The sequence below is a fragment of the Mytilus edulis genome, chromosome 2 (assembly GCF_963676685.1).
Source record: "Mytilus edulis chromosome 2, xbMytEdul2.2, whole genome shotgun sequence".
In the NCBI taxonomy this organism is placed as follows: domain Eukaryota; kingdom Metazoa; phylum Mollusca; class Bivalvia; order Mytilida; family Mytilidae; genus Mytilus; species Mytilus edulis.
The window spans coordinates 35340101-35363902 of record NC_092345.1 but is presented as its reverse complement, the minus strand read 5'-3'; the positions used below and the strand labels follow the sequence as shown (position 1 = coordinate 35363902).

General features: G+C 32.3%; 1 long non-coding RNA gene across 1 annotated transcript; it reads left to right on the top strand.

The window, feature by feature from the left end:
* Window positions 1-415: 415 nt before the first annotated feature.
* LOC139512059 (uncharacterized) lies at window positions 416-23021 on the top strand. The gene is made up of 17 exons (XR_011662150.1): window positions 416-952; window positions 2265-2333; window positions 3097-3720; window positions 5033-5101; window positions 5865-6488; window positions 7801-7869; window positions 8633-9256; window positions 10569-10637; window positions 11401-12024; window positions 13337-13405; window positions 14169-14792; window positions 16105-16173; window positions 16937-17560; window positions 18873-18941; window positions 19705-20328; window positions 21641-21709; window positions 22473-23021. It is a non-coding gene; the product is annotated as an uncharacterized lncRNA (long non-coding RNA).
* Window positions 23022-23802: the final 781 nt, after the last annotated feature.

Here is a 23802-nt window from a genome sequence, read left to right as displayed (position 1 = left end):
GGCAATACCAACCTCTACCTCTGGTATAATGGTCGATGTGGAGAATCTCTTAGTTTGGCCAGCCGGCAATAGTTCAGTTCGAATTCGTTGTATCCGGGATACCATATCCCCCCTTTGAACCCTCTACTGACAAACTCGTACGGGTCTAGGGTATAAGTGCTATGGGCCATTTTAAAGGCAATAAGTACCTCTTCCTCTGGTAGCATTGCCCACGTGGAGAATCTCTTCGTTTGGCCAGCCGGCAATAGTTCATTTTCGAATTTGTGATATACCAGGGTACCCCCCTTATCCTTTTCTGACTAACTCGTACGGGTCTAGGGCAAAAGTGCTATGGGCCATTTTAGAGGCAATACCAACCTCTACCTCTGGTATAATGGTCGATGTGGAGAATCTCTTAGTTTGGCCAGTATGAATTTCAATATGGGTCAGGATCCCTAATAGACCTTGAGATGAGGAACTCAGATGACGTAATTAAAAAAAATATTAGTCCGCCATACAATTGTGGATGCTGTGATTTTAAAAATGGACATAAATGAACAATAAGAACTGTTTTATTGAGCTGGTGTGATGAGAAAAGAAAGATGTAGATTTGACCTGAAATAAATTATTAGAAAGGACAATTTTTTCATTGAATTTTATGATCAGAATTTTGGGATTATTTCATGAGGAGACTGACATTTTTCACCATCTTCCGGGGTCCATCAATTTGCGAAAAAAGTAATCTCACTTGCCACCCCGAAAATTTAACCAGACATGTATAAATGTATCAGCTTCGATATGAGCCATCATACATGTTCAAGTAAACGATATGGACTGAGCAACGGAGGAAAACGTTACCATTACGGCCTATGGAGAATTAATTGTAAATGTATACCCAAATTAGAAGCTTAATTCCAGAAGTTTTCAGGCTGATTTATGGATGATTTCACCTTGTACACCACCGAAAATGATGGTTAGTAGATTTTTATTTGTACCTAGTTATTATAAATGGTTTAAGATAAATATTATTGATAAAGATCAGCAAAAACTCAATGAAACTTTGCTTTTAAAATGCATTACTGGCACGGGGCTGAACACTTTTTTTAGGCACAATCATCACTTTGTTTACTTCCGAGAGATCCGAAAGGAATTTGTTTACTATATTGAAAAAGGCAAGAAACAACTTTTAAATATTATTATTTTCTTATTCGTGCCCTCAAACGCAAATAAAGTATTTATGAACAAAAACTCAAACACATATCTATGGGAAACAGCTCGCCTAGACGAGTGCAGCAAAGTTTTATTATCATATAATTCAACTGTCCTCAAATGACTTTGCCAGCACACTAAGACCGCTGCAGCATACATGTCTTACAAACATATCTACAATGAGAAATAATGAAATAGAATCTTTCATATCACAAAAACATAATTCCATAATGTTCTTTTAACATCTGCAGAAAAGCATAATGCATTTACAATATTATAAGCTTATACAAAAACATGTAAACAGGGGGAGGGGGGTGGGGGAAACTTCACTGCACTAAGACTGAGCTTCGAATGGTCAAGCTATGAAAATGTATTTTCAATGTTAACTTTTACCGCGACTGACCAGTCCGTGCTATCATACGAAGAACTTTAAACTCTTAACTTTGTTAAGGTGACTTATTGTTATGCTAAAATAATTTAAATATTATTGTAAACATAAACACATGTTCCCAACATAACAACAATGCCATGTGCTATCGATAGTTAATAAATACATTTAAATTGTAAGTAAACATGACACAATATAGTCTTTGTTATGTAATTATCACTTCGGTCTACAGGAATACCTGATAATCAAGGGAGATAACACACTTCATACGAGTAAAGTGAGATACATCATCGCATGTGCTTTTATCCAATGATTTGACCCCTGGTCAGTAGATATCATATGCAAAAAAACAGAAAAAACATGTACATGTTTTAAGAAAATCATGAACTAATATTTTTAATGCGCTTGAGCAAAACAATAGATATTGTCATTTCTCAGTGAAAAAGGGGGAGGGTCAAACCTTTTTGAAAACAATATTTCTGCACCTATTCAACTATTAAGCTAGTTAGCTACTACCCATTGCTTCTAAAATAAAAGGTTTAAATGAAGGTGACTAAGCCACAAGGGAGAAGCATTTGTCTTTCTTTGTGATTAAACTTTCAAGAATTAGATTTTTCTCTCTCAATAGTACTTATGTATTTAAATCAAATGATAACACAGCCTGAGTAATTTTTTTGTCTTATTTCAGTTCCAGACATATCATTACTTTTTAACCTGAGATGGCAAACTAGAGGTTTTAAAAAGTCCTGAATAACTGGTAAGCATTTTGCTTTATTAGGCAAGCTCTAAATTGTTTATTTATGGTATTTATGCAATTGAAATTACAGTCGGTATGTTAAAAATATGCAAATATGAAAACTGTTGCTATGGTTTTGGTATTAAATGAAAAGGCTTAGTTACAGATCGTTTCGACTCAATATTTCGAGTTAAATCTTGCGGCAACTGTTTCTCACGTAACACTGCAAACTATATTTAGCTCTATTTTGATCTGTCGTTATTTAATGACGCCATAATACATGTGATGTCACAATGTTTCCTTTAAAACCTCATGTGGATTTCTCACTAATAAAAGGTTTTCACTGAAATACATGTTAAAAACATTTTTTCTCAAATAGAATTATGTGAAAGGACAAGTTTTGAAAATTTGCACTATATTGCACTCTAATTATATGATAAAGATGACTTTCCAAGTAGTTAAGAGTGCTTTCCACAGTTTTAAATACCAGATTTCCACTAGTAAGAATAATTATTTTGGTGTTGGTTTTTTTTATAAAATCTTCATTTTTGCATAATTTCTCTGTCAAAATGCACTTTAAGGCACAAGAAAATTTTATAGAATGCTTTAACAGGGTCTGTGTATTGTAATTAAAGGTTATAATCAGAAGTTTTGTCCTTGTTTTGACTAGTGAAGGTATTCTGGAAGAAATTAATTATATAAACACATTGTATTCAAAATAAATGAATATAGCGACGAAAGTGTCATTGCCTTATAGTGCTAAAACAACTTTATTTTTTTTCAGAAATGGACAAAAATACACAGATTTATTCAGAATGTTATACCGATGAAGATCACATAAAAATATTTGGAAAAATCAGAAGTATGAATTTCAATATGGGTCAGGATCCCTAATAGACCTTGAGATGAGGAACTCAGATGACGTAATTAAAAAAAATATTAGTCCGCCATACAATTGTGGATGCTGTGATTTTAAAAATGGACATAAATGAACAATAAGAACTGTTTTATTGAGCTGGTGTGATGAGAAAAGAAAGATGTAGATTTGACCTGAAATAAATTATTAGAAAGGACAATTTTTTCATTGAATTTTATGATCAGAATTTTGGGATTATTTCATGAGGAGACTGACATTTTTCACCATCTTCCGGGGTCCATCAATTTGCGAAAAAAGTAATCTCACTTGCCACCCCGAAAATTTAACCAGACATGTATAAATGTATCAGCTTCGATATGAGCCATCATACATGTTCAAGTAAACGATATGGACTGAGCAACGGAGGAAAACGTTACCATTACGGCCTATGGAGAATTAATTGTAAATGTATACCCAAATTAGAAGCTTAATTCCAGAAGTTTTCAGGCTGATTTATGGATGATTTCACCTTGTACACCACCGAAAATGATGGTTAGTAGATTTTTATTTGTACCTAGTTATTATAAATGGTTTAAGATAAATATTATTGATAAAGATCAGCAAAAACTCAATGAAACTTTGCTTTTAAAATGCATTACTGGCACGGGGCTGAACACTTTTTTTAGGCACAATCATCACTTTGTTTACTTCCGAGAGATCCGAAAGGAATTTGTTTACTATATTGAAAAAGGCAAGAAACAACTTTTAAATATTATTATTTTCTTATTCGTGCCCTCAAACGCAAATAAAGTATTTATGAACAAAAACTCAAACACATATCTATGGGAAACAGCTCGCCTAGACGAGTGCAGCAAAGTTTTATTATCATATAATTCAACTGTCCTCAAATGACTTTGCCAGCACACTAAGACCGCTGCAGCATACATGTCTTACAAACATATCTACAATGAGAAATAATGAAATAGAATCTTTCATATCACAAAAACATAATTCCATAATGTTCTTTTAACATCTGCAGAAAAGCATAATGCATTTACAATATTATAAGCTTATACAAAAACATGTAAACAGGGGGAGGGGGGTGGGGGAAACTTCACTGCACTAAGACTGAGCTTCGAATGGTCAAGCTATGAAAATGTATTTTCAATGTTAACTTTTACCGCGACTGACCAGTCCGTGCTATCATACGAAGAACTTTAAACTCTTAACTTTGTTAAGGTGACTTATTGTTATGCTAAAATAATTTAAATATTATTGTAAACATAAACACATGTTCCCAACATAACAACAATGCCATGTGCTATCGATAGTTAATAAATACATTTAAATTGTAAGTAAACATGACACAATATAGTCTTTGTTATGTAATTATCACTTCGGTCTACAGGAATACCTGATAATCAAGGGAGATAACACACTTCATACGAGTAAAGTGAGATACATCATCGCATGTGCTTTTATCCAATGATTTGACCCCTGGTCAGTAGATATCATATGCAAAAAAACAGAAAAAACATGTACATGTTTTAAGAAAATCATGAACTAATATTTTTAATGCGCTTGAGCAAAACAATAGATATTGTCATTTCTCAGTGAAAAAGGGGGAGGGTCAAACCTTTTTGAAAACAATATTTCTGCACCTATTCAACTATTAAGCTAGTTAGCTACTACCCATTGCTTCTAAAATAAAAGGTTTAAATGAAGGTGACTAAGCCACAAGGGAGAAGCATTTGTCTTTCTTTGTGATTAAACTTTCAAGAATTAGATTTTTCTCTCTCAATAGTACTTATGTATTTAAATCAAATGATAACACAGCCTGAGTAATTTTTTTGTCTTATTTCAGTTCCAGACATATCATTACTTTTTAACCTGAGATGGCAAACTAGAGGTTTTAAAAAGTCCTGAATAACTGGTAAGCATTTTGCTTTATTAGGCAAGCTCTAAATTGTTTATTTATGGTATTTATGCAATTGAAATTACAGTCGGTATGTTAAAAATATGCAAATATGAAAACTGTTGCTATGGTTTTGGTATTAAATGAAAAGGCTTAGTTACAGATCGTTTCGACTCAATATTTCGAGTTAAATCTTGCGGCAACTGTTTCTCACGTAACACTGCAAACTATATTTAGCTCTATTTTGATCTGTCGTTATTTAATGACGCCATAATACATGTGATGTCACAATGTTTCCTTTAAAACCTCATGTGGATTTCTCACTAATAAAAGGTTTTCACTGAAATACATGTTAAAAACATTTTTTCTCAAATAGAATTATGTGAAAGGACAAGTTTTGAAAATTTGCACTATATTGCACTCTAATTATATGATAAAGATGACTTTCCAAGTAGTTAAGAGTGCTTTCCACAGTTTTAAATACCAGATTTCCACTAGTAAGAATAATTATTTTGGTGTTGGTTTTTTTTATAAAATCTTCATTTTTGCATAATTTCTCTGTCAAAATGCACTTTAAGGCACAAGAAAATTTTATAGAATGCTTTAACAGGGTCTGTGTATTGTAATTAAAGGTTATAATCAGAAGTTTTGTCCTTGTTTTGACTAGTGAAGGTATTCTGGAAGAAATTAATTATATAAACACATTGTATTCAAAATAAATGAATATAGCGACGAAAGTGTCATTGCCTTATAGTGCTAAAACAACTTTATTTTTTTTCAGAAATGGACAAAAATACACAGATTTATTCAGAATGTTATACCGATGAAGATCACATAAAAATATTTGGAAAAATCAGAAGTATGAATTTCAATATGGGTCAGGATCCCTAATAGACCTTGAGATGAGGAACTCAGATGACGTAATTAAAAAAAATATTAGTCCGCCATACAATTGTGGATGCTGTGATTTTAAAAATGGACATAAATGAACAATAAGAACTGTTTTATTGAGCTGGTGTGATGAGAAAAGAAAGATGTAGATTTGACCTGAAATAAATTATTAGAAAGGACAATTTTTTCATTGAATTTTATGATCAGAATTTTGGGATTATTTCATGAGGAGACTGACATTTTTCACCATCTTCCGGGGTCCATCAATTTGCGAAAAAAGTAATCTCACTTGCCACCCCGAAAATTTAACCAGACATGTATAAATGTATCAGCTTCGATATGAGCCATCATACATGTTCAAGTAAACGATATGGACTGAGCAACGGAGGAAAACGTTACCATTACGGCCTATGGAGAATTAATTGTAAATGTATACCCAAATTAGAAGCTTAATTCCAGAAGTTTTCAGGCTGATTTATGGATGATTTCACCTTGTACACCACCGAAAATGATGGTTAGTAGATTTTTATTTGTACCTAGTTATTATAAATGGTTTAAGATAAATATTATTGATAAAGATCAGCAAAAACTCAATGAAACTTTGCTTTTAAAATGCATTACTGGCACGGGGCTGAACACTTTTTTTAGGCACAATCATCACTTTGTTTACTTCCGAGAGATCCGAAAGGAATTTGTTTACTATATTGAAAAAGGCAAGAAACAACTTTTAAATATTATTATTTTCTTATTCGTGCCCTCAAACGCAAATAAAGTATTTATGAACAAAAACTCAAACACATATCTATGGGAAACAGCTCGCCTAGACGAGTGCAGCAAAGTTTTATTATCATATAATTCAACTGTCCTCAAATGACTTTGCCAGCACACTAAGACCGCTGCAGCATACATGTCTTACAAACATATCTACAATGAGAAATAATGAAATAGAATCTTTCATATCACAAAAACATAATTCCATAATGTTCTTTTAACATCTGCAGAAAAGCATAATGCATTTACAATATTATAAGCTTATACAAAAACATGTAAACAGGGGGAGGGGGGTGGGGGAAACTTCACTGCACTAAGACTGAGCTTCGAATGGTCAAGCTATGAAAATGTATTTTCAATGTTAACTTTTACCGCGACTGACCAGTCCGTGCTATCATACGAAGAACTTTAAACTCTTAACTTTGTTAAGGTGACTTATTGTTATGCTAAAATAATTTAAATATTATTGTAAACATAAACACATGTTCCCAACATAACAACAATGCCATGTGCTATCGATAGTTAATAAATACATTTAAATTGTAAGTAAACATGACACAATATAGTCTTTGTTATGTAATTATCACTTCGGTCTACAGGAATACCTGATAATCAAGGGAGATAACACACTTCATACGAGTAAAGTGAGATACATCATCGCATGTGCTTTTATCCAATGATTTGACCCCTGGTCAGTAGATATCATATGCAAAAAAACAGAAAAAACATGTACATGTTTTAAGAAAATCATGAACTAATATTTTTAATGCGCTTGAGCAAAACAATAGATATTGTCATTTCTCAGTGAAAAAGGGGGAGGGTCAAACCTTTTTGAAAACAATATTTCTGCACCTATTCAACTATTAAGCTAGTTAGCTACTACCCATTGCTTCTAAAATAAAAGGTTTAAATGAAGGTGACTAAGCCACAAGGGAGAAGCATTTGTCTTTCTTTGTGATTAAACTTTCAAGAATTAGATTTTTCTCTCTCAATAGTACTTATGTATTTAAATCAAATGATAACACAGCCTGAGTAATTTTTTTGTCTTATTTCAGTTCCAGACATATCATTACTTTTTAACCTGAGATGGCAAACTAGAGGTTTTAAAAAGTCCTGAATAACTGGTAAGCATTTTGCTTTATTAGGCAAGCTCTAAATTGTTTATTTATGGTATTTATGCAATTGAAATTACAGTCGGTATGTTAAAAATATGCAAATATGAAAACTGTTGCTATGGTTTTGGTATTAAATGAAAAGGCTTAGTTACAGATCGTTTCGACTCAATATTTCGAGTTAAATCTTGCGGCAACTGTTTCTCACGTAACACTGCAAACTATATTTAGCTCTATTTTGATCTGTCGTTATTTAATGACGCCATAATACATGTGATGTCACAATGTTTCCTTTAAAACCTCATGTGGATTTCTCACTAATAAAAGGTTTTCACTGAAATACATGTTAAAAACATTTTTTCTCAAATAGAATTATGTGAAAGGACAAGTTTTGAAAATTTGCACTATATTGCACTCTAATTATATGATAAAGATGACTTTCCAAGTAGTTAAGAGTGCTTTCCACAGTTTTAAATACCAGATTTCCACTAGTAAGAATAATTATTTTGGTGTTGGTTTTTTTTATAAAATCTTCATTTTTGCATAATTTCTCTGTCAAAATGCACTTTAAGGCACAAGAAAATTTTATAGAATGCTTTAACAGGGTCTGTGTATTGTAATTAAAGGTTATAATCAGAAGTTTTGTCCTTGTTTTGACTAGTGAAGGTATTCTGGAAGAAATTAATTATATAAACACATTGTATTCAAAATAAATGAATATAGCGACGAAAGTGTCATTGCCTTATAGTGCTAAAACAACTTTATTTTTTTTCAGAAATGGACAAAAATACACAGATTTATTCAGAATGTTATACCGATGAAGATCACATAAAAATATTTGGAAAAATCAGAAGTATGAATTTCAATATGGGTCAGGATCCCTAATAGACCTTGAGATGAGGAACTCAGATGACGTAATTAAAAAAAATATTAGTCCGCCATACAATTGTGGATGCTGTGATTTTAAAAATGGACATAAATGAACAATAAGAACTGTTTTATTGAGCTGGTGTGATGAGAAAAGAAAGATGTAGATTTGACCTGAAATAAATTATTAGAAAGGACAATTTTTTCATTGAATTTTATGATCAGAATTTTGGGATTATTTCATGAGGAGACTGACATTTTTCACCATCTTCCGGGGTCCATCAATTTGCGAAAAAAGTAATCTCACTTGCCACCCCGAAAATTTAACCAGACATGTATAAATGTATCAGCTTCGATATGAGCCATCATACATGTTCAAGTAAACGATATGGACTGAGCAACGGAGGAAAACGTTACCATTACGGCCTATGGAGAATTAATTGTAAATGTATACCCAAATTAGAAGCTTAATTCCAGAAGTTTTCAGGCTGATTTATGGATGATTTCACCTTGTACACCACCGAAAATGATGGTTAGTAGATTTTTATTTGTACCTAGTTATTATAAATGGTTTAAGATAAATATTATTGATAAAGATCAGCAAAAACTCAATGAAACTTTGCTTTTAAAATGCATTACTGGCACGGGGCTGAACACTTTTTTTAGGCACAATCATCACTTTGTTTACTTCCGAGAGATCCGAAAGGAATTTGTTTACTATATTGAAAAAGGCAAGAAACAACTTTTAAATATTATTATTTTCTTATTCGTGCCCTCAAACGCAAATAAAGTATTTATGAACAAAAACTCAAACACATATCTATGGGAAACAGCTCGCCTAGACGAGTGCAGCAAAGTTTTATTATCATATAATTCAACTGTCCTCAAATGACTTTGCCAGCACACTAAGACCGCTGCAGCATACATGTCTTACAAACATATCTACAATGAGAAATAATGAAATAGAATCTTTCATATCACAAAAACATAATTCCATAATGTTCTTTTAACATCTGCAGAAAAGCATAATGCATTTACAATATTATAAGCTTATACAAAAACATGTAAACAGGGGGAGGGGGGTGGGGGAAACTTCACTGCACTAAGACTGAGCTTCGAATGGTCAAGCTATGAAAATGTATTTTCAATGTTAACTTTTACCGCGACTGACCAGTCCGTGCTATCATACGAAGAACTTTAAACTCTTAACTTTGTTAAGGTGACTTATTGTTATGCTAAAATAATTTAAATATTATTGTAAACATAAACACATGTTCCCAACATAACAACAATGCCATGTGCTATCGATAGTTAATAAATACATTTAAATTGTAAGTAAACATGACACAATATAGTCTTTGTTATGTAATTATCACTTCGGTCTACAGGAATACCTGATAATCAAGGGAGATAACACACTTCATACGAGTAAAGTGAGATACATCATCGCATGTGCTTTTATCCAATGATTTGACCCCTGGTCAGTAGATATCATATGCAAAAAAACAGAAAAAACATGTACATGTTTTAAGAAAATCATGAACTAATATTTTTAATGCGCTTGAGCAAAACAATAGATATTGTCATTTCTCAGTGAAAAAGGGGGAGGGTCAAACCTTTTTGAAAACAATATTTCTGCACCTATTCAACTATTAAGCTAGTTAGCTACTACCCATTGCTTCTAAAATAAAAGGTTTAAATGAAGGTGACTAAGCCACAAGGGAGAAGCATTTGTCTTTCTTTGTGATTAAACTTTCAAGAATTAGATTTTTCTCTCTCAATAGTACTTATGTATTTAAATCAAATGATAACACAGCCTGAGTAATTTTTTTGTCTTATTTCAGTTCCAGACATATCATTACTTTTTAACCTGAGATGGCAAACTAGAGGTTTTAAAAAGTCCTGAATAACTGGTAAGCATTTTGCTTTATTAGGCAAGCTCTAAATTGTTTATTTATGGTATTTATGCAATTGAAATTACAGTCGGTATGTTAAAAATATGCAAATATGAAAACTGTTGCTATGGTTTTGGTATTAAATGAAAAGGCTTAGTTACAGATCGTTTCGACTCAATATTTCGAGTTAAATCTTGCGGCAACTGTTTCTCACGTAACACTGCAAACTATATTTAGCTCTATTTTGATCTGTCGTTATTTAATGACGCCATAATACATGTGATGTCACAATGTTTCCTTTAAAACCTCATGTGGATTTCTCACTAATAAAAGGTTTTCACTGAAATACATGTTAAAAACATTTTTTCTCAAATAGAATTATGTGAAAGGACAAGTTTTGAAAATTTGCACTATATTGCACTCTAATTATATGATAAAGATGACTTTCCAAGTAGTTAAGAGTGCTTTCCACAGTTTTAAATACCAGATTTCCACTAGTAAGAATAATTATTTTGGTGTTGGTTTTTTTTATAAAATCTTCATTTTTGCATAATTTCTCTGTCAAAATGCACTTTAAGGCACAAGAAAATTTTATAGAATGCTTTAACAGGGTCTGTGTATTGTAATTAAAGGTTATAATCAGAAGTTTTGTCCTTGTTTTGACTAGTGAAGGTATTCTGGAAGAAATTAATTATATAAACACATTGTATTCAAAATAAATGAATATAGCGACGAAAGTGTCATTGCCTTATAGTGCTAAAACAACTTTATTTTTTTTCAGAAATGGACAAAAATACACAGATTTATTCAGAATGTTATACCGATGAAGATCACATAAAAATATTTGGAAAAATCAGAAGTATGAATTTCAATATGGGTCAGGATCCCTAATAGACCTTGAGATGAGGAACTCAGATGACGTAATTAAAAAAAATATTAGTCCGCCATACAATTGTGGATGCTGTGATTTTAAAAATGGACATAAATGAACAATAAGAACTGTTTTATTGAGCTGGTGTGATGAGAAAAGAAAGATGTAGATTTGACCTGAAATAAATTATTAGAAAGGACAATTTTTTCATTGAATTTTATGATCAGAATTTTGGGATTATTTCATGAGGAGACTGACATTTTTCACCATCTTCCGGGGTCCATCAATTTGCGAAAAAAGTAATCTCACTTGCCACCCCGAAAATTTAACCAGACATGTATAAATGTATCAGCTTCGATATGAGCCATCATACATGTTCAAGTAAACGATATGGACTGAGCAACGGAGGAAAACGTTACCATTACGGCCTATGGAGAATTAATTGTAAATGTATACCCAAATTAGAAGCTTAATTCCAGAAGTTTTCAGGCTGATTTATGGATGATTTCACCTTGTACACCACCGAAAATGATGGTTAGTAGATTTTTATTTGTACCTAGTTATTATAAATGGTTTAAGATAAATATTATTGATAAAGATCAGCAAAAACTCAATGAAACTTTGCTTTTAAAATGCATTACTGGCACGGGGCTGAACACTTTTTTTAGGCACAATCATCACTTTGTTTACTTCCGAGAGATCCGAAAGGAATTTGTTTACTATATTGAAAAAGGCAAGAAACAACTTTTAAATATTATTATTTTCTTATTCGTGCCCTCAAACGCAAATAAAGTATTTATGAACAAAAACTCAAACACATATCTATGGGAAACAGCTCGCCTAGACGAGTGCAGCAAAGTTTTATTATCATATAATTCAACTGTCCTCAAATGACTTTGCCAGCACACTAAGACCGCTGCAGCATACATGTCTTACAAACATATCTACAATGAGAAATAATGAAATAGAATCTTTCATATCACAAAAACATAATTCCATAATGTTCTTTTAACATCTGCAGAAAAGCATAATGCATTTACAATATTATAAGCTTATACAAAAACATGTAAACAGGGGGAGGGGGGTGGGGGAAACTTCACTGCACTAAGACTGAGCTTCGAATGGTCAAGCTATGAAAATGTATTTTCAATGTTAACTTTTACCGCGACTGACCAGTCCGTGCTATCATACGAAGAACTTTAAACTCTTAACTTTGTTAAGGTGACTTATTGTTATGCTAAAATAATTTAAATATTATTGTAAACATAAACACATGTTCCCAACATAACAACAATGCCATGTGCTATCGATAGTTAATAAATACATTTAAATTGTAAGTAAACATGACACAATATAGTCTTTGTTATGTAATTATCACTTCGGTCTACAGGAATACCTGATAATCAAGGGAGATAACACACTTCATACGAGTAAAGTGAGATACATCATCGCATGTGCTTTTATCCAATGATTTGACCCCTGGTCAGTAGATATCATATGCAAAAAAACAGAAAAAACATGTACATGTTTTAAGAAAATCATGAACTAATATTTTTAATGCGCTTGAGCAAAACAATAGATATTGTCATTTCTCAGTGAAAAAGGGGGAGGGTCAAACCTTTTTGAAAACAATATTTCTGCACCTATTCAACTATTAAGCTAGTTAGCTACTACCCATTGCTTCTAAAATAAAAGGTTTAAATGAAGGTGACTAAGCCACAAGGGAGAAGCATTTGTCTTTCTTTGTGATTAAACTTTCAAGAATTAGATTTTTCTCTCTCAATAGTACTTATGTATTTAAATCAAATGATAACACAGCCTGAGTAATTTTTTTGTCTTATTTCAGTTCCAGACATATCATTACTTTTTAACCTGAGATGGCAAACTAGAGGTTTTAAAAAGTCCTGAATAACTGGTAAGCATTTTGCTTTATTAGGCAAGCTCTAAATTGTTTATTTATGGTATTTATGCAATTGAAATTACAGTCGGTATGTTAAAAATATGCAAATATGAAAACTGTTGCTATGGTTTTGGTATTAAATGAAAAGGCTTAGTTACAGATCGTTTCGACTCAATATTTCGAGTTAAATCTTGCGGCAACTGTTTCTCACGTAACACTGCAAACTATATTTAGCTCTATTTTGATCTGTCGTTATTTAATGACGCCATAATACATGTGATGTCACAATGTTTCCTTTAAAACCTCATGTGGATTTCTCACTAATAAAAGGTTTTCACTGAAATACATGTTAAAAACATTTTTTCTCAAATAGAATTATGTGAAAGGACAAGTTTTGAAAATTTGCACTATATTGCACTCTAATTATATGATAAAGATGACTTTCCAAGTAGTTAAGAGTGCTTTCCACAGTTTTAAATACCAGATTTCCACTAGTAAGAATAATTATTTTGGTGTTGGTTTTTTTTATAAAATCTTCATTTTTGCATAATTTCTCTGTCAAAATGCACTTTAAGGCACAAGAAAATTTTATAGAATGCTTTAACAGGGTCTGTGTATTGTAATTAAAGGTTATAATCAGAAGTTTTGTCCTTGTTTTGACTAGTGAAGGTATTCTGGAAGAAATTAATTATATAAACACATTGTATTCAAAATAAATGAATATAGCGACGAAAGTGTCATTGCCTTATAGTGCTAAAACAACTTTATTTTTTTTCAGAAATGGACAAAAATACACAGATTTATTCAGAATGTTATACCGATGAAGATCACATAAAAATATTTGGAAAAATCAGAAGTATGAATTTCAATATGGGTCAGGATCCCTAATAGACCTTGAGATGAGGAACTCAGATGACGTAATTAAAAAAAATATTAGTCCGCCATACAATTGTGGATGCTGTGATTTTAAAAATGGACATAAATGAACAATAAGAACTGTTTTATTGAGCTGGTGTGATGAGAAAAGAAAGATGTAGATTTGACCTGAAATAAATTATTAGAAAGGACAATTTTTTCATTGAATTTTATGATCAGAATTTTGGGATTATTTCATGAGGAGACTGACATTTTTCACCATCTTCCGGGGTCCATCAATTTGCGAAAAAAGTAATCTCACTTGCCACCCCGAAAATTTAACCAGACATGTATAAATGTATCAGCTTCGATATGAGCCATCATACATGTTCAAGTAAACGATATGGACTGAGCAACGGAGGAAAACGTTACCATTACGGCCTATGGAGAATTAATTGTAAATGTATACCCAAATTAGAAGCTTAATTCCAGAAGTTTTCAGGCTGATTTATGGATGATTTCACCTTGTACACCACCGAAAATGATGGTTAGTAGATTTTTATTTGTACCTAGTTATTATAAATGGTTTAAGATAAATATTATTGATAAAGATCAGCAAAAACTCAATGAAACTTTGCTTTTAAAATGCATTACTGGCACGGGGCTGAACACTTTTTTTAGGCACAATCATCACTTTGTTTACTTCCGAGAGATCCGAAAGGAATTTGTTTACTATATTGAAAAAGGCAAGAAACAACTTTTAAATATTATTATTTTCTTATTCGTGCCCTCAAACGCAAATAAAGTATTTATGAACAAAAACTCAAACACATATCTATGGGAAACAGCTCGCCTAGACGAGTGCAGCAAAGTTTTATTATCATATAATTCAACTGTCCTCAAATGACTTTGCCAGCACACTAAGACCGCTGCAGCATACATGTCTTACAAACATATCTACAATGAGAAATAATGAAATAGAATCTTTCATATCACAAAAACATAATTCCATAATGTTCTTTTAACATCTGCAGAAAAGCATAATGCATTTACAATATTATAAGCTTATACAAAAACATGTAAACAGGGGGAGGGGGGTGGGGGAAACTTCACTGCACTAAGACTGAGCTTCGAATGGTCAAGCTATGAAAATGTATTTTCAATGTTAACTTTTACCGCGACTGACCAGTCCGTGCTATCATACGAAGAACTTTAAACTCTTAACTTTGTTAAGGTGACTTATTGTTATGCTAAAATAATTTAAATATTATTGTAAACATAAACACATGTTCCCAACATAACAACAATGCCATGTGCTATCGATAGTTAATAAATACATTTAAATTGTAAGTAAACATGACACAATATAGTCTTTGTTATGTAATTATCACTTCGGTCTACAGGAATACCTGATAATCAAGGGAGATAACACACTTCATACGAGTAAAGTGAGATACATCATCGCATGTGCTTTTATCCAATGATTTGACCCCTGGTCAGTAGATATCATATGCAAAAAAACAGAAAAAACATGTACATGTTTTAAGAAAATCATGAACTAATATTTTTAATGCGCTTGAGCAAAACAATAGATATTGTCATTTCTCAGTGAAAAAGGGGGAGGGTCAAACCTTTTTGAAAACAATATTTCTGCACCTATTCAACTATTAAGCTAGTTAGCTACTACCCATTGCTTCTAAAATAAAAGGTTTAAATGAAGGTGACTAAGCCACAAGGGAGAAGCATTTGTCTTTCTTTGTGATTAAACTTTCAAGAATTAGATTTTTCTCTCTCAATAGTACTTATGTATTTAAATCAAATGATAACACAGCCTGAGTAATTTTTTTGTCTTATTTCAGTTCCAGACATATCATTACTTTTTAACCTGAGATGGCAAACTAGAGGTTTTAAAAAGTCCTGAATAACTGGTAAGCATTTTGCTTTATTAGGCAAGCTCTAAATTGTTTATTTATGGTATTTATGCAATTGAAATTACAGTCGGTATGTTAAAAATATGCAAATATGAAAACTGTTGCTATGGTTTTGGTATTAAATGAAAAGGCTTAGTTACAGATCGTTTCGACTCAATATTTCGAGTTAAATCTTGCGGCAACTGTTTCTCACGTAACACTGCAAACTATATTTAGCTCTATTTTGATCTGTCGTTATTTAATGACGCCATAATACATGTGATGTCACAATGTTTCCTTTAAAACCTCATGTGGATTTCTCACTAATAAAAGGTTTTCACTGAAATACATGTTAAAAACATTTTTTCTCAAATAGAATTATGTGAAAGGACAAGTTTTGAAAATTTGCACTATATTGCACTCTAATTATATGATAAAGATGACTTTCCAAGTAGTTAAGAGTGCTTTCCACAGTTTTAAATACCAGATTTCCACTAGTAAGAATAATTATTTTGGTGTTGGTTTTTTTTATAAAATCTTCATTTTTGCATAATTTCTCTGTCAAAATGCACTTTAAGGCACAAGAAAATTTTATAGAATGCTTTAACAGGGTCTGTGTATTGTAATTAAAGGTTATAATCAGAAGTTTTGTCCTTGTTTTGACTAGTGAAGGTATTCTGGAAGAAATTAATTATATAAACACATTGTATTCAAAATAAATGAATATAGCGACGAAAGTGTCATTGCCTTATAGTGCTAAAACAACTTTATTTTTTTTCAGAAATGGACAAAAATACACAGATTTATTCAGAATGTTATACCGATGAAGATCACATAAAAATATTTGGAAAAATCAGAAGTATGAATTTCAATATGGGTCAGGATCCCTAATAGACCTTGAGATGAGGAACTCAGATGACGTAATTAAAAAAAATATTAGTCCGCCATACAATTGTGGATGCTGTGATTTTAAAAATGGACATAAATGAACAATAAGAACTGTTTTATTGAGCTGGTGTGATGAGAAAAGAAAGATGTAGATTTGACCTGAAATAAATTATTAGAAAGGACAATTTTTTCATTGAATTTTATGATCAGAATTTTGGGATTATTTCATGAGGAGACTGACATTTTTCACCATCTTCCGGGGTCCATCAATTTGCGAAAAAAGTAATCTCACTTGCCACCCCGAAAATTTAACCAGACATGTATAAATGTATCAGCTTCGATATGAGCCATCATACATGTTCAAGTAAACGATATGGACTGAGCAACGGAGGAAAACGTTACCATTACGGCCTATGGAGAATTAATTGTAAATGTATACCCAAATTAGAAGCTTAATTCCAGAAGTTTTCAGGCTGATTTATGGATGATTTCACCTTGTACACCACCGAAAATGATGGTTAGTAGATTTTTATTTGTACCTAGTTATTATAAATGGTTTAAGATAAATATTATTGATAAAGATCAGCAAAAACTCAATGAAACTTTGCTTTTAAAATGCATTACTGGCACGGGGCTGAACACTTTTTTTAGGCACAATAATCACTTTGTTTACTTCCGAGAGATCCGAAAGGAATTTGTTTACTATATTGAAAAAGGCAAGAAACAACTTTTAAATATTATTATTTTCTTATTCGTGCCCTCAAACGCAAATAAAGTATTTATGAACAAAAACTCAAACACATATCTATGGGAAACAGCTCGCCTAGACGAGTGCAGCAAAGTTTTATTATCATATAATTCAACTGTCCTCAAATGACTTTGCCAGCACACTAAGACCGCTGCAGCATACATGTCTTACAAACATATCTACAATGAGAAATAATGAAATAGAATCTTTCATATCACAAAAACATAATTCCATAATGTTCTTTTAACATCTGCAGAAAAGCATAATGCATTTACAATATTATAAGCTTATACAAAAACATGTAAACAGGGGGAGGGGGGTGGGGGAAACTTCACTGCACTAAGACTGAGCTTCGAATGGTCAAGCTATGAAAATGTATTTTCAATGTTAACTTTTACCGCGACTGACCAGTCCGTGCTATCATACGAAGAACTTTAAACTCTTAACTTTGTTAAGGTGACTTATTGTTATGCTAAAATAATTTAAATATTATTGTAAACATAAACACATGTTCCCAACATAACAACAATGCCATGTGCTATCGATAGTTAATAAATACATTTAAATTGTAAGTAAACATGACACAATATAGTCTTTGTTATGTAATTATCACTTCGGTCTACAGGAATACCTGATAATCAAGGGAGATAACACACTTCATACGAGTAAAGTGAGATACATCATCGCATGTGCTTTTATCCAATGATTTGACCCCTGGTCAGTAGATATCATATGCAAAAAAACAGAAAAAACATGTACATGTTTTAAGAAAATCATGAACTAATATTTTTAATGCGCTTGAGCAAAACAATAGATATTGTCATTTCTCAGTGAAAAAGGGGGAGGGTCAAACCTTTTTGAAAACAATATTTCTGCACCTATTCAACTATTAAGCTAGTTAGCTACTACCCATTGCTTCTAAAATAAAAGGTTTAAATGAAGGTGACTAAGCCACAAGGGAGAAGCATTTGTCTTTCTTTGTGATTAAACTTTCAAGAATTAGATTTTTCTCTCTCAATAGTACTTATGTATTTAAATCAAATGATAACACAGCCTGAGTAATTTTTTTGTCTTATTTCAGTTCCAGACATATCATTACTTTTTAACCTGAGATGGCAAACTAGAGGTTTTAAAAAGTCCTGAATAACTGGTAAGCATTTTGCTTTATTAGGCAAGCTCTAAATTGTTTATTTATGGTATTTATGCAATTGAAATTACAGTCGGTATGTTAAAAATATGCAAATATGAAAACTGTTGCTATGGTTTTGGTATTAAATGAAAAGGCTTAGTTACAGATCGTTTCGACTCAATATTTCGAGTTAAATCTTGCGGCAACTGTTTCTCACGTAACACTGCAAACTATATTTAGCTCTATTTTGATCTGTCGTTATTTAATGACGCCATAATACATGTGATGTCACAATGTTTCCTTTAAAACCTCATGTGGATTTCTCACTAATAAAAGGTTTTCACTGAAATACATGTTAAAAACATTTTTTCTCAAATAGAATTATGTGAAAGGACAAGTTTTGAAAATTTGCACTATATTGCACTCTAATTATATGATAAAGATGACTTTCCAAGTAGTTAAGAGTGCTTTCCACAGTTTTAAATACCAGATTTCCACTAGTAAGAATAATTATTTTGGTGTTGGTTTTTTTTATAAAATCTTCATTTTTGCATAATTTCTCTGTCAAAATGCACTTTAAGGCACAAGAAAATTTTATAGAATGCTTTAACAGGGTCTGTGTATTGTAATTAAAGGTTATAATCAGAAGTTTTGTCCTTGTTTTGACTAGTGAAGGTATTCTGGAAGAAATTAATTATATAAACACATTGTATTCAAAATAAATGAATATAGCGACGAAAGTGTCATTGCCTTATAGTGCTAAAACAACTTTATTTTTTTTCAGAAATGGACAAAAATACACAGATTTATTCAGAATGTTATACCGATGAAGATCACATAAAAATATTTGGAAAAATCAGAAGTATGAATTTCAATATGGGTCAGGATCCCTAATAGACCTTGAGATGAGGAACTCAGATGACGTAATTAAAAAAAATATTAGTCCGCCATACAATTGTGGATGCTGTGATTTTAAAAATGGACATAAATGAACAATAAGAACTGTTTTATTGAGCTGGTGTGATGAGAAAAGAAAGATGTAGATTTGACCTGAAATAAATTATTAGAAAGGACAATTTTTTCATTGAATTTTATGATCAGAATTTTGGGATTATTTCATGAGGAGACTGACATTTTTCACCATCTTCCGGGGTCCATCAATTTGCGAAAAAAGTAATCTCACTTGCCACCCCGAAAATTTAACCAGACATGTATAAATGTATCAGCTTCGATATGAGCCATCATACATGTTCAAGTAAACGATATGGACTGAGCAACGGAGGAAAACGTTACCATTACGGCCTATGGAGAATTAATTGTAAATGTATACCCAAATTAGAAGCTTAATTCCAGAAGTTTTCAGGCTGATTTATGGATGATTTCACCTTGTACACCACCGAAAATGATGGTTAGTAGATTTTTATTTGTACCTAGTTATTATAAATGGTTTAAGATAAATATTATTGATAAAGATCAGCAAAAACTCAATGAAACTTTGCTTTTAAAATGCATTACTGGCACGGGGCTGAACACTTTTTTTAGGCACAATCATCACTTTGTTTACTTCCGAGAGATCCGAAAGGAATTTGTTTACTATATTGAAAAAGGCAAGAAACAACTTTTAAATATTATTATTTTCTTATTCGTGCCCTCAAACGCAAATAAAGTATTTATGAACAAAAACTCAAACACATATCTATGGGAAACAGCTCGCCTAGACGAGTGCAGCAAAGTTTTATTATCATATAATTCAACTGTCCTCAAATGACTTTGCCAGCACACTAAGACCGCTGCAGCATACATGTCTTACAAACATATCTACAATGAGAAATAATGAAATAGAATCTTTCATATCACAAAAACATAATTCCATAATGTTCTTTTAACATCTGCAGAAAAGCATAATGCATTTACAATATTATAAGCTTATACAAAAACATGTAAACAGGGGGAGGGGGGTGGGGGAAACTTCACTGCACTAAGACTGAGCTTCGAATGGTCAAGCTATGAAAATGTATTTTCAATGTTAACTTTTACCGCGACTGACCAGTCCGTGCTATCATACGAAGAACTTTAAACTCTTAACTTTGTTAAGGTGACTTATTGTTATGCTAAAATAATTTAAATATTATTGTAAACATAAACACATGTTCCCAACATAACAACAATGCCATGTGCTATCGATAGTTAATAAATACATTTAAATTGTAAGTAAACATGACACAATATAGTCTTTGTTATGTAATTATCACTTCGGTCTACAGGAATACCTGATAATCAAGGGAGATAACACACTTCATACGAGTAAAGTGAGATACATCATCGCATGTGCTTTTATCCAATGATTTGACCCCTGGTCAGTAGATATCATATGCAAAAAAACAGAAAAAACATGTACATGTTTTAAGAAAATCATGAACTAATATTTTTAATGCGCTTGAGCAAAACAATAGATATTGTCATTTCTCAGTGAAAAAGGGGGAGGGTCAAACCTTTTTGAAAACAATATTTCTGCACCTATTCAACTATTAAGCTAGTTAGCTACTACCCATTGCTTCTAAAATAAAAGGTTTAAATGAAGGTGACTAAGCCACAAGGGAGAAGCATTTGTCTTTCTTTGTGATTAAACTTTCAAGAATTAGATTTTTCTCTCTCAATAGTACTTATGTATTTAAATCAAATGATAACACAGCCTGAGTAATTTTTTTGTCTTATTTCAGTTCCAGACATATCATTACTTTTTAACCTGAGATGGCAAACTAGAGGTTTTAAAAAGTCCTGAATAACTGGTAAGCATTTTGCTTTATTAGGCAAGCTCTAAATTGTTTATTTATGGTATTTATGCAATTGAAATTACAGTCGGTATGTTAAAAATATGCAAATATGAAAACTGTTGCTATGGTCTTGGTATTAAATGAAAAGGCTTAGTTACAGATCGTTTCGACTCAATATTTCGAGTTAAATCTTGCGGCAACTGTTTCTCACGTAACACTGCAAACTATATTTAGCTCTATTTTGATCTGTCGTTATTTAATGACGCCATAATACATGTGATGTCACAATGTTTCCTTTAAAACCTCATGTGGATTTCTCACTAATAAAAGGTTTTCACTGAAATACATGTTAAAAACATTTTTTCTCAAATAGAATTATGTGAAAGGACAAGTTTTGAAAATTTGCACTATATTGCACTCTAATTATATGATAAAGATGACTTTCCAAGTAGTTAAGAGTGCTTTCCACAGTTTTAAATACCAGATTTCCACTAGTAAGAATAATTATTTTGGTGTTGGTTTTTTTTATAAAATCTTCATTTTTGCATAATTTCTCTGTCAAAATGCACTTTAAGGCACAAGAAAATTTTATAGAATGCTTTAACAGGGTCTGTGTATTGTAATTAAAGGTTATAATCAGAAGTTTTGTCCTTGTTTTGACTAGTGAAGGTATTCTGGAAGAAATTAATTATATAAACACATTGTATTCAAAATAAATGAATATAGCGACGAAAGTGTCATTGCCTTATAGTGCTAAAACAACTTTATTTTTTTTCAGAAATGGACAAAAATACACAGATTTATTCAGAATGTTATACCGATGAAGATCACATAAAAATATTTGGAAAAATCAGAAGTATGAATTTCAATATGGGTCAGGATCCCTAATAGACCTTGAGATGAGGAACTCAGATGACGTAATTAAAAAAAATATTAGTCCGCCATACAATTGTGGATGCTGTGATTTTAAAAATGGACATAAATGAACAATAAGAACTGTTTTATTGAGCTGGTGTGATGAGAAAAGAAAGATGTAGATTTGACCTGAAATAAATTATTAGAAAGGACAATTTTTTCATTGAATTTTATGATCAGAATTTTGGGATTATTTCATGAGGAGACTGACATTTTTCACCATCTTCCGGGGTCCATCAATTTGCGAAAAAAGTAATCTCACTTGCCACCCCGAAAATTTAACCAGACATGTATAAATGTATCAGCTTCGATATGAGCCATCATACATGTTCAAGTAAACGATATGGACTGAGCAACGGAGGAAAACGTTACCATTACGGCCTATGGAGAATTAATTGTAAATGTATACCCACCTCTGGTATAATGGTCGATGTGGAGAATCTCTTAGTTTGGCCAGCCGGCAATAGTTCAGTTCGAATTCGTTGTATCCGGGATACCATATCCCCCCTTTGAACCCTCTACTGACAAACTCGTACGGGTCTAGGGTATAAGTGCTATGGGCCATTTTAAAGGCAATAAGTACCTCTTCCTCTGGTAGCATTGCCCACGTGGAGAATCTCTTCGTTTGGCCAGCCGGCAATAGTTCATTTTCGAATTTGTGATATACCAGGGTACCCCCCTTATCCTTTTCTGACTAACTCGTACGGGTCTAGGGCAAAAGTGCTATGGGCCATTTTAGAGGCAATACCAACCTCTACCTCTGGTATAATGGTCGATGTGGAGAATCTCTTAGTTTGGCCAGCCGGCAATAGTTCAGTTCGAATTCGTTGTATCCGAGATACCATATCCCCCCTTTGAACCCTCTACTGACAAACTCGTACGGGTCTAGGGTATAAGTGCTATGGGCCATTTTAAGGGCAATAAGTACCTCTTCCTCTGGTAGCATTGCCCACGTGGAGAATCTCTTCGTTTGGCCAGCCGGCAATAGTTCATTTTCGAATTTGTGATATACCATGGTACCCCCCTTATCCTTTTCTGACTAACTCGTACGGGTCTAGGGCATAAGTGCTATGGACCATTTTAGAGGCAATACCAACCTCTACCTCTGGTATAATGGTCGATGTGGAGAATCTCTTAGTTTGGCCAGCCGGCAATAGTTCAGTTCGAATTCGTTGTATCCGGGATACCATATC